Source organism: Seriola lalandi, unplaced genomic scaffold (assembly GCF_002814215.2).
Source record: "Seriola lalandi dorsalis isolate HSWRI2012SDOR001 ecotype SW California unplaced genomic scaffold, Sedor1 jcf7180002054782, whole genome shotgun sequence".
In the NCBI taxonomy this organism is placed as follows: Eukaryota; Metazoa; Chordata; class Actinopteri; order Carangiformes; family Carangidae; genus Seriola; species Seriola lalandi.
This window is the reverse complement of record NW_019525335.1, coordinates 162,846-173,085: the sequence shown is the minus strand read 5'-3', so window position 1 is coordinate 173,085 and position 10,240 is coordinate 162,846. Positions and strand designations below refer to the sequence as shown.

General features: G+C 45.1%; 1 protein-coding gene across 5 annotated transcripts in view; it reads left to right on the top strand.

Annotated features, from left to right (window-relative positions):
- The window catches only part of sema6cb (semaphorin 6Cb), a 153,110-nt gene that overhangs the window by 29,486 nt on the left and 113,384 nt on the right, over window positions 1-10,240 (top strand). The window contains exon 1 of one of the 5 annotated variants that reach the window (XM_087179088.1): window positions 1,169-2,294. The exons of the other annotated variants lie outside the window; for them this stretch is intronic. The gene's annotated coding sequence lies outside the window, so the exon portion shown is untranslated. Of the gene's footprint in view, window positions 1-1,168; window positions 2,295-10,240 lie in introns of those variants that run through there. 5 annotated transcript variants of the gene reach the window in all.

The following is a 10,240-nucleotide window of genomic DNA, read 5'->3' as shown; positions in this document are numbered from 1 at the left end:
CCCCCCCCCCCCCGTCTCCCCTCCCCCGTGCCCGGCCTCCACATCACTCAGCGGCGAAGCCTGCCGCCTCTGCTTTTTACCTCTTTGTTTCACACGTTTTGTTTAGCTTTTAAGTCCCCTTTTTACTTACCCGGCTGACTTGCCTACCGTAAAAAAGTTGACATGGCATCACAAGCAAAAGGCTTGGTAAGCTTTTTAGAGCCAGTCACGGTGCACCATTCCCCCATCGTAATTACTGCTGAAACAAGCAGCTCTGGGAAGTTTTCGGAGCCGGTGGACCCGTCATTACTGACAATCTCCCAGCCTTTATCTGCCGTAGCTAAGACGCTCTCGCACCATAGGGCTGTGATGATTGCCTCACTGAGCTGGGGGAGCAAGAGGGAAAATACAGAGGGCGATCAGAGAGGGGGGGGTGGGTGCAATTGGAGGTTTTTCATAAGTGTGAGAGAAGTAGCACCGTCGTTGAAGCCCTCAAAACTGAAAAAGTGTTTCAAACCAAAAGCTGCTCAAAGCTGCCAAACAGCCATCTCGGTTTCCATGGTGATTCAATACTCTCCAGCTCCAAGTGGAGAACTTCAACTCTATTACACTCACACTGCCCTGTCAAGCACTCGTTTTTTGCTGAGGAGGTGTCCGGAGCTCGGCTCCTGGCCTCCTGTCAGCGCTGAGGGGGAGAACAGAGGGATTGTTCATACCCTTCACATCAAGTCATCAACAGCCTTTTCAGCTCAGGAAGCGTCACGGGTGATTTACTTTCCACAGGGAGTGTTTTGCATCTGCAGGCAACTCTTTCATGCTTAAACATGATTTTGTTTTTTTCTTTTTTAGTTTGCCACACCTATGAGCCGTCCGTTACAAACCAGTTCTTTGAAGTCGCACCTTGTGTGTAGGAGGGGCTGAAAGTGTCACACTGTTTAGACTCTGCTGAAAATGACTTCAGCCCCCCCCCCATGCCCCCCCCCCTCTACTGTGTTTTCCTTATAGTTACTTCACATGGATGTTTGACCTTCACTACATAGTGAAGCATCATGAATGCACACATTTTCACACGGCATGTGGGTGGTTCGATTCCCGTCTCCTCCAGTCTGCATTATGAAGTGTCCTTTGGCAAGAACCCCAAATTTCTGTGTGTGTGTGTGTGTGTGTGTGGTAGACAAGCGCTATATGCCTTTCAATGTGGCTTGTATTGTAAAGCGTCTTTTGAGTGGTCGATAAGATTAGAAAAGTGGTGTGTAAGTGCAGGTTAAAAGAGAGAGAGACTTGTGTGATGTAGAAACCTGAACGCTCATACACTAAGAATTGACTTTCCAGTTAAGGCAGAGGCAGGAAGTTTTTTTATGGGCAACTGGAACTTTTGTGAACAAACCGTGTCAGAGACAAATTATTATTTAATGTCGTATTTCTGTGTCTTAAAATGTATCTGGAGGAGTCTTAAAAGGCTTTTCACATCCATCTCTTTCTTTACAGTTGAAAAGGGGAGGGTGACTCATCCTGCTTTAAAGGGCTGCTAAGTATGATAGCATAAATCCCCATTTGTGGTCAAAATGCTGTTTAAAAAAAAAAAAAAAAAAAGAAAGCTTTCCTGTCATTTTGAGTGAACAATGAATTTATTTCCGGCATTGAAATGAGTCACTAAATGTTACCACAGCGGTTATCAATCCGTAGTAGTAACCCGACGGCTCCGGAAATGTTCTCTGCTGTAGACCAACCAACTGTTATCACCAGCCATTCTGCAGCATATACTCTGCCTTCTGTGCCCAGTGTTTGTGCTTCAGCGTTCCATGAAATAGCTTGGCTAAATTTGCAGGCTTGTGGGTGTGTGATTGCATGCATGTGTGTATGTGTGTGTGTTTCTCCATCCGTTTCCAAACAGGCGTGGGAATGTGCTAAAAAGGGAGAAAAGGAGGAAACTGCTGGCAGGGAGCGACCAACAACCCAGCAGGTGGAAACAGGTGTCATTACCTACCTACCTGGCTGCGAGCACCTGCCCCCAAGCTGGTAACAAACTGGTTCCTTGAGAAAACGGCACAGAGACGCAGCGACACAAAGGACTGCACGGTTTCATTTTTTCATTCCCTCAGCCTTGGGAAGGTTTTCTTTGCTTCTCAGAAGGACACGTTTTTAGGCATAAAAGGCGCAAAAATCCGTTTGAAAAAGCCGAACCTTACTTTGAGTCTGAGTTTGAGCGCAATCGTCACAGACGGTGATTTGGAAATGACCCTTCATTGCAGTTCCTCCGCTGCTACCTGAACCCTGGACTGCAGATTTAGCAGGAAGGAAATTATTCAGTAGTGGTAGGTACTGAATGTTCTGTCTGAATACTAGTTTGTATGGAAATTACACTGTTGCATTTCATGTAAAACTTGTCTCATTGTGCTTTTGTGTGGGTGTGTTATTTGTTCTGTCCGGCAGATAAGAACAAAAAGCTGTCACAGCCATGAAATGTTGCTTATTATACAGGCTACAGTTTATCTAATGCAGATTATATACACAGTGTATAGTGTGTCTTTGTTGTGTTGACTCTGCACATTGAAGCTGGAATTTGTACCTTGACTCTGAGCTTTAAAAAGCTGACTGAATTTGAGTGTTTCCCAACAGTTCAGCCCCTTTTATACACGACCCCCCCAATTTTGGAGATGGAAAGTTAATGAACTACTTTACCTGAACTTAAAGTTCCTCTCCAGATATGTTTTAAACTATGTAAAAATGACTCTGCTATGATTCATATTTTGTTTGACATTGAGAAATACCGGCTCAGGCCTCGTGCCCCGCCCACCCCCGCTGCTTGTGCTGGTTGGACGGGTGAAAGAGCAGAGAGTCTCAGGATTGGTTAGAGGAGGAAACATCAGAGAGAGTCAGACGCATGGCTGAGCCTCAGTCAGACTCGGACTCAGGAGTTTGTTGAGGATCCGAGCGGTTAGCGTAGTTATCTGTTTGTGTTGTTTTTTAGCTTGTAACTGGCAGCAGCTGACGCAGTGTTAGTGGTGGTGCTAACACAAACTCTCGCTCTCTGTACTGACAGGGTTTCAGGTGTATTTTGCCTGCTCCTCATCCCCACAAGCAGACACGGTTGGTTCTCAGCTGTATGACGTGTGAAACTGTCTGAATGCAGTTTTTCGTTGGTCCACTGCAGTTCCAAAGTGGCGTTGATGGCTTATTTCACCCACCATATGGACATGTTAACAAGGTCTTTCAGCAGTGAAACCCATTACAAGTTGGACTGAGGTCATGTGACCGCCTTGTATGTTAGCTGAGGATGACTGTCCTGATGTGTTTTCTAAGCGTGGCTGCCAGTCCTCCACCGTTCACCCACTATGGATTTAAGCATCCTCACATTAAAGCTGAAAGTCAGCACTTTAACCCTCATATTTTTTTTTTTTCACCTCGTTTTTTCTTTTCAAATCCAATTTTCTGGTTTACAGAGCCAAACAATGAAAAACATCACTGTCCCAATACGTTGCGACTGCTCTGTACATGCCCCACACGTACCGTTTATGTCTGTTGCTGTATATTCCTTTGGGCCCAGCCACCAGTTTTTAACAACCCTGGCACTCTACTATTCCATAATCTCATAAATTAGTCATCACTTTATTTCTACCCCAAAGGTTATGTGCATAATGCAGAAGAATGGACACAGCAGCAGTAAAGGAATATTTTAAAATCCCAACTTTATTGGTATTTTGTCTCATATTACTGTTGGGTAGAAGTATGTAAAAGAGCAGCATGGGAGTTTGTTTTTATGAGTTTTACGCAGTGGGAGGATTATTTTACGCAGTGGGAGGATTATTTTTCCCAAGGTTGTTACAGTCTCTTCTCTGTTTCGCGCTCGGACAGGGACGCGCTCGCCACCTGCATGACACTGACTCAGACCAGGTCTGTGTTGTCTCAAGGGCAAACCCTGAATAGGTAGCAGCTCCGGTGCTCTGTTGACGAATGAACTCACCCATGCGCCAAGTTCAACAAGTCAGCCGCTCTTCCCTCGCCACACTCTCCTTCAGCCTTTCTTTCTGCACACTGCTCTACACCCCCCCCCCCCCCCCCCACACACCCCCCGCTACTGCACTCGTCTTCTCCCTTTTCAAATGGTAATGGCACTGAACCATGCTGGAGCTCTTCAGCTAGAAGTGAACTCTCGCTCCCCAGAAGAGAATTTATGGATGGTCATGCAGAGTTTTTAAGGTTTGGCCCAGCAGGCACCAAGAATTTTTCCTTGTGGCCGAATCATTTTGGCCACAGTCTCAGCAGTTTAACGCAATACTCCATGGGTCTCTGGCTATTGTTGTTATGCACAGTGGAACAAAATCCAGTTTCAGTGCCCTCTCTTTACCCACCCCCCTTTTTTTTTTTTTTTGCTCCACAAAAACCACGGATGATGTGTGGCGCTTGTCGGCTGGCTCCTGCGTGCTCGTGTGCTGACGACCATCCAAACCGTTACAAAGTGAACTGATGAAATTTGTCTCTTGAGCAGCGTAAACAACTCACATCCTTGTTCGCTGCTCAGCCGAGGAACAGACAATGACGATCAAAACTGAGCCGAGCTCCAGCAAGTCTGCCGTCTTGACATGTTTGGTTTGTGGGGAAACCTGCGCATGATCACACATAAACTACAGCGGGAGAAGAGCCATAAATCTACATGCAGCTGTCTTCTGTTGTTTCACTCATTCATCCCAACGACATCAGCTGTCACAACAGCTGTGGGATGATAAACAGGTAATATTTTTGCAGACTGACTTTTAACAGACGCAGCACTAGTTTCAACTCACCAGTGATCTCGCAATATAATTGCAAGGAGGGGAAAAAAAAAAAAAACACAGGAAAACAAATACTTGAGGGCACTGATTAGTGGAAACCACATGATTTTTCCTTTGAACCTCATGAGGAATGAGTGGGAAGTGACATTCAAGAGTCGTCTGCTGCAGCTTCAAGCATGGGAGGTTAAGGTTAAGTGTTATGCGTCACGGTAGGGCTGAACAATTCATCGACATGTTGTTGAAAGAAATGCAATATCCGAATCGAAGGAGCTACAGTTTTCTTTGTTAAAGGTAAAACGTGTCGCAATAGACCGTTATTGGCGCATTGTGGCGCTACAGAGACGAATCATTTTCTCCAGATGGAAGAGAACTAACACACAAACACTGATCATGAATCTGACCGAATGAAATGACACATTAAAACTGAGCTTACAGCTTCAAATGTCAGTCAGTGAAAAGCCTCATTATAGCACAGTTTGATGTTCACTCCATGGCTTTATGGGGAAAAAAAATCTGCCCTTAATTCTTAAATCATAGCTTTTCATGTATCACAGTTATTAAATTTCCATGTGTGTTCGGTGGTTGAGGTTTCAAATCACCTCCAGGTGCATGAAGATTTTTCAATGAGGCAGCAAAAGCTTTGGCTTCTGTCTGTTGCGGTAAACTTCCTCTACACGGAGAAACAGATCCAAACCCTCACAGACAGTACCGGTCAGCAGAAGACAGACGTCTCGCTCATAATCTTTGATGGCCATTGATTCTGAGAACAGCCACGCCGGTTTCTGAAGGCGTGGGTCCGTTCTGTTAAACATTAAAATTTAAAAGCTTTAGTTCAGTTGTTGTTGTGCGCAGATGACAAGTTAAGGCATGTGTCATGAGCCAGCAGCTAAAGCAGTTCTTGGCCGGTCACCAAACCTGTTCCTAACGTTCAGTACCTGATCACGATCGGATGTCTGTTGATCAGTTAACTCCAGCTAAAGTAAATGCCCAGCGAAATGGATAAACATCAGTTTCAGGAGATTCTCCCACGCAGCGTATTGTAGTAAAACCCCAAGCTAATTTATTTACTTGTAGTCGGAGTGTGAGAGAGGCCAAGACATCCAAGAGTTCATGCAGAGGAAATGCAAAGTACAACAATCCAGCGCTGATTCCTGGAAATAACGCCAGACAAATTGGGTACAGAGGCGGAGGCTGCTGAGGGAAGACAAGCCAGACTAGATGACCATCTGGCCCTCACTGTGTCACTGACCCCAGCTGATACACTGTCAAATTTTTTCCTTTAAATAACTCCAGGCTTTATTGCCAAACCCTTCTCCAGAGCCTCAGATGTTGGAAGAAAAACGCTCTGTTGTAAACAAGGGGTTGTGTACTTGATTACAGTCGCATACTTGTGTTGGCGTGCGTGCGTGAGCAGAATTCGTTCCGGCTGATTGTGTGCGCGAGTTGATTGGTAGTGATTTGTGCAAATTAGCGAGCGAGGGGACGGAGCGACACAGCAAATTGAGGTGGGTATCGCAGTCGTTGGCTGCCAAGTTGTGGAGTAATACTGTATTTAAAGACTGGACTGAAGCTTTCTACTATTACTCATATTTTCTTGGGTCTTCTAACAAAAGAAAAAACAGGAAGAGACACACAAGCAGTAAGACAGATACTCTGAACACAGCTCTATCCCAGGTTGGCTCCTCTCTAAAATGATCCCCTCTCCCTCCAAACCTCTTCATTACTCTCTAACAAGCCTCTCGAGTTGAGAGTGTTGTGCGTTCTGGCAATTTCAGGCATTTCTCAATAATTAAAGTGCAGGGTTAAGTAGCACTAGCTCGCCTCTTAGCTACTTAGTTTTTCCCGTTGGGGACGGGCGTTAGGACCAAAGATTGGTTTACCGTATAAAGGTATGGCAGCGGCGTGTTCGTCCTCAGCGTTATCTCCCAGGACGTCACGGCTGCGGCGGCAGTGTGTCACCAGTGTTGCATTTCAACATGGCAAACATGGCCGCTGCTGCAGGCTTCACACGGGCGATCAAAACCCTGGCAGCTGTACCAAACACCATGCCTGAATAATTTCTTTTTTTTTTTTACTCCTGCTTTCCACTTTTTTCATATTTACTGCTCATTACTGGTGCATAAATAAGTAATGCAGGATCAATCAGCTGTAACTTGGCCAGGAGGGAAGCTCTAGGACTTTATAATGGAATCATTTGAATAAAAGGGCGAGTGGCTTTGTTTTTTAAGGTTTTGTCAGAAAACATTCCCACTCATGTTCGCAGGGGATTTGTCTCTTAATTGAATGCTGCCTTTAAGGAAATTGTTAATTATTCATGATGACGTGGTGACGGCACTGGAAGAAATCCAGTCTCTACAGGAGAGGATGTTTGCACGTCTGACTATGCGGTGCTATATTCATCCAAATGTTGTCGTCTGCACTCGCCCCAACCCCGGCTGTGTTTGCTCTCAGCTGCTTTCTTTTCATTTTTTTTCCCTTCTCTTCTTTGTATCCCTCATTTTCCCCTTTTGTTCTCTGATTCCCCTGTCATCACCTTGGCAGAAACCCCTTTGCAGCCCCCCGAAACACTTAATTGACTTTTCATTGACGCGAGCTGTAATTGCCTTTTAATCACCGTTTTACATCATGTTTTGATATTCAAATCAGTGGTGTCAGCTCAGAGAAAGCGGCCTCTTCAATGCCTCGCTGTCATTCACTGTGGCTGATGCTGCAAAGAGGAGCGTCCCAATATTGATGCCATGTTTAACATCTCGCCTTTGCTCCACCGACTGAAGGGAAACTCGTACAAACTGCTTCGGAGCACAAGGCCACCTCTGGAAGCCAAAAACCTACAAAGACTGAATGGCACTTTATGGAGAGACATTTGTGCTGCCTGTGGCTCTTTTTGAAAGCCACCTATCACGAGATGTTCACACCTATTGCTTTAGGTGAATCAGGTTTAATTGCACACCACCGAGACACAGCCTGTATTGACCATAAGACCTATTTGACACACTTGACGTCAACGATCTCACCTTATTCTGGGCGTCATAAAAGAGTCACATTGAAATGCATTCTGCTGGATTCAATGAGTCCTTCAAGGTTATCGGTTCCTCTGGTGTCTGTTTGACTGAAGTGTCCATAGACGTGTTCAGAAATAGATCTCAGATCTGTACTCACTCCAACAGGTCTATAATTTCCTTCAGTATCAAAAGTGATCCAGCTGATTGCTGTCTGCGTATCCATGGTTACAGTGGAAACGGCAAACCGCCAGCAGCATCCAGTGCGGCATGACTTTGCATGGTGCACGTCATCAAAATAAACAAATGTAGGCAAACGATGGCAAACTCAGGTGCTCACTCACTGACTCCATGGCAATGTGGATCATTTCTGTTTGCATCACTCAAACATGATGTGAGCTGGAGTCAACAGAATTACCCGAGTGCCTGAGAATGTCCCATCAATTGTTCCCATAGTTCATATATATCCCTATATCCCTCTTTATATGTACAGATATTTAATTTGTTTTGTGCAATTTCTAATTACGTAAAAATGTAAACCTGTGCATGAGCAATAAGTGAAGGATTAGCCATGTTGCAAATGCAGCATAAGCCTGTCAATAGGGATGAAAACCAAGGACGGACAGGCTCTGGTCCAATGGATCAAGATTAATACCTTTGCTCTGATGTGGGGATGCACTGACTTATATAAACATCGCTTTGTCCTCATAGTTTCTTTACTCTTGGGGGAATATATGTATATCGGTTTATTGTAATCAATAGGATCCATTTTTAAACAGACTGTGTGTTTGGCAGGTGGCCACATCAGAGATGTGCGTTGCGAGCGCTGGTCGATAAGTCAGGGTCAGTCTTCCGCCTCTGCTCAGTGCTCTGGAAGCCGTTCCCACGCTCTTTGCTACCAGCGGAGGAGAGATGAGAGTAGGCATGTATCCTGTAGACGGCATCGGTTTGACAGAAACAAACTTTTTTTTGTTTGTTTGTTTGTTTTCTTTCTTTGTTCCAAATTTGAACGTGGCAGCGAAACAGGGCGCTGCTGTTAAGATGTCCATGAAGTGGTAGACTTCAGGACGGCCTGTTATTGTTTGTGCTTCGCTCGGTCCAATCCCCCGACGGTTCCCAGCTCTGCAGTTCAGTAGCCTTTTCTCACATTAGACTGAGCACCAGAGGAGACAAGGATTAGCATGCCTGAGCGTTTTTCACTTTCTCTCTCTTTTTACTTTTTACTCCCATGTCTATTTCTTTTTTTTTGTTATTGCACCGTCAACCTGCCTCTCCTCTTTATACTTTCTGTCACTGTCTCTCTCTGTATTGCTTTTCTTTCATTTTGTCCTTTTTTACTCTCTTTTTTTTTCTCTCTCCCCTGTTTACTTCTCTCTCTCTCTCTCTCTCTCTCTCTCTCTCTGTCCCTCTCTCCTCTCTGGTGGCTGAATGATCGTGAGTGACATTTAGCAACTCTTCAGCTGCCGGGGAGGCTTTGGGAGAGAGCCCGCTCTTTTTAGAGCGTCCGTGATGCTCCCAAACAAATTGTGACACTAAGACGAAATGTAAGCTGGCAGCCAGCGTGTAAACCATTCAATTCCCTAGACCTTGGACAGGTTTTTTTTTTTTTTTCTTCACTGCTCCATAAGACTCATTCCCCTCTCCTTTCACTCTCCATCCAGCTGGAGAATGTAAAATCATTTCTCTTTTGCTCTTGTACTGCAAGAGGGAGGAGAGGCAATCTGAAGCCTTGTGAGTTATTGCACTGCAACGCCTGCTCCTACTCCTCCAACTTCCTCCAATGCCTTTCGTTTAAGGAAGTCATGCAATTAAAGACTTGCACCTAAACTGCTGGAATGACCCCCCCCCCCTCTCTCTCCCCTCCCCCCTCCAAATGATTATTAAAAAACTTTACTTATTTAGTTTTCATATTAACTGTCATGACCAAACCCGCCCTGAATCCCTGTTGAAAATCACAGCTCTTCTCACCTTTGCAGGAGGGGATTCATTTTCCAATCCACTTGCCCTGTGTGATTAATTTTGGTTGAATTGTGAGGGAGGCAATTATTATTTCAAGTAATTTTAGGTAATGCTTAATATTCAGTGGGAACCCCAGGCCATCCTTTAGACACTATATTAACAATAAATCATGAAAAATAGTACGGCTGTAAGACGCACAGCCTGTAACCTGATTAAGAGAAGGATTGCTCACAATGGAACTTTTTGTGATTCATGTCGGTGGCGAGACCGCGGCACACTGTGTACAATTTCACCGCTACTTTATCTCATTGGTCGAGCAGCCTCTCATATTAAGCTTCAGCAGGTCTCCTGTCCAACCCTTCATTACTGATGCCCCATTATCTGAATCTCTGCCCCTGCGAGGCTCTGAAACCAGGCCGATAACGAGGCCTGCCATTTAAAAGGCCACAGTATTCTCACCCTGTCATGTCTCATTACAAACCACTGCAAAAATTTGTTTACACTCCTCTCTTGCCCCACCCCCACCCCACC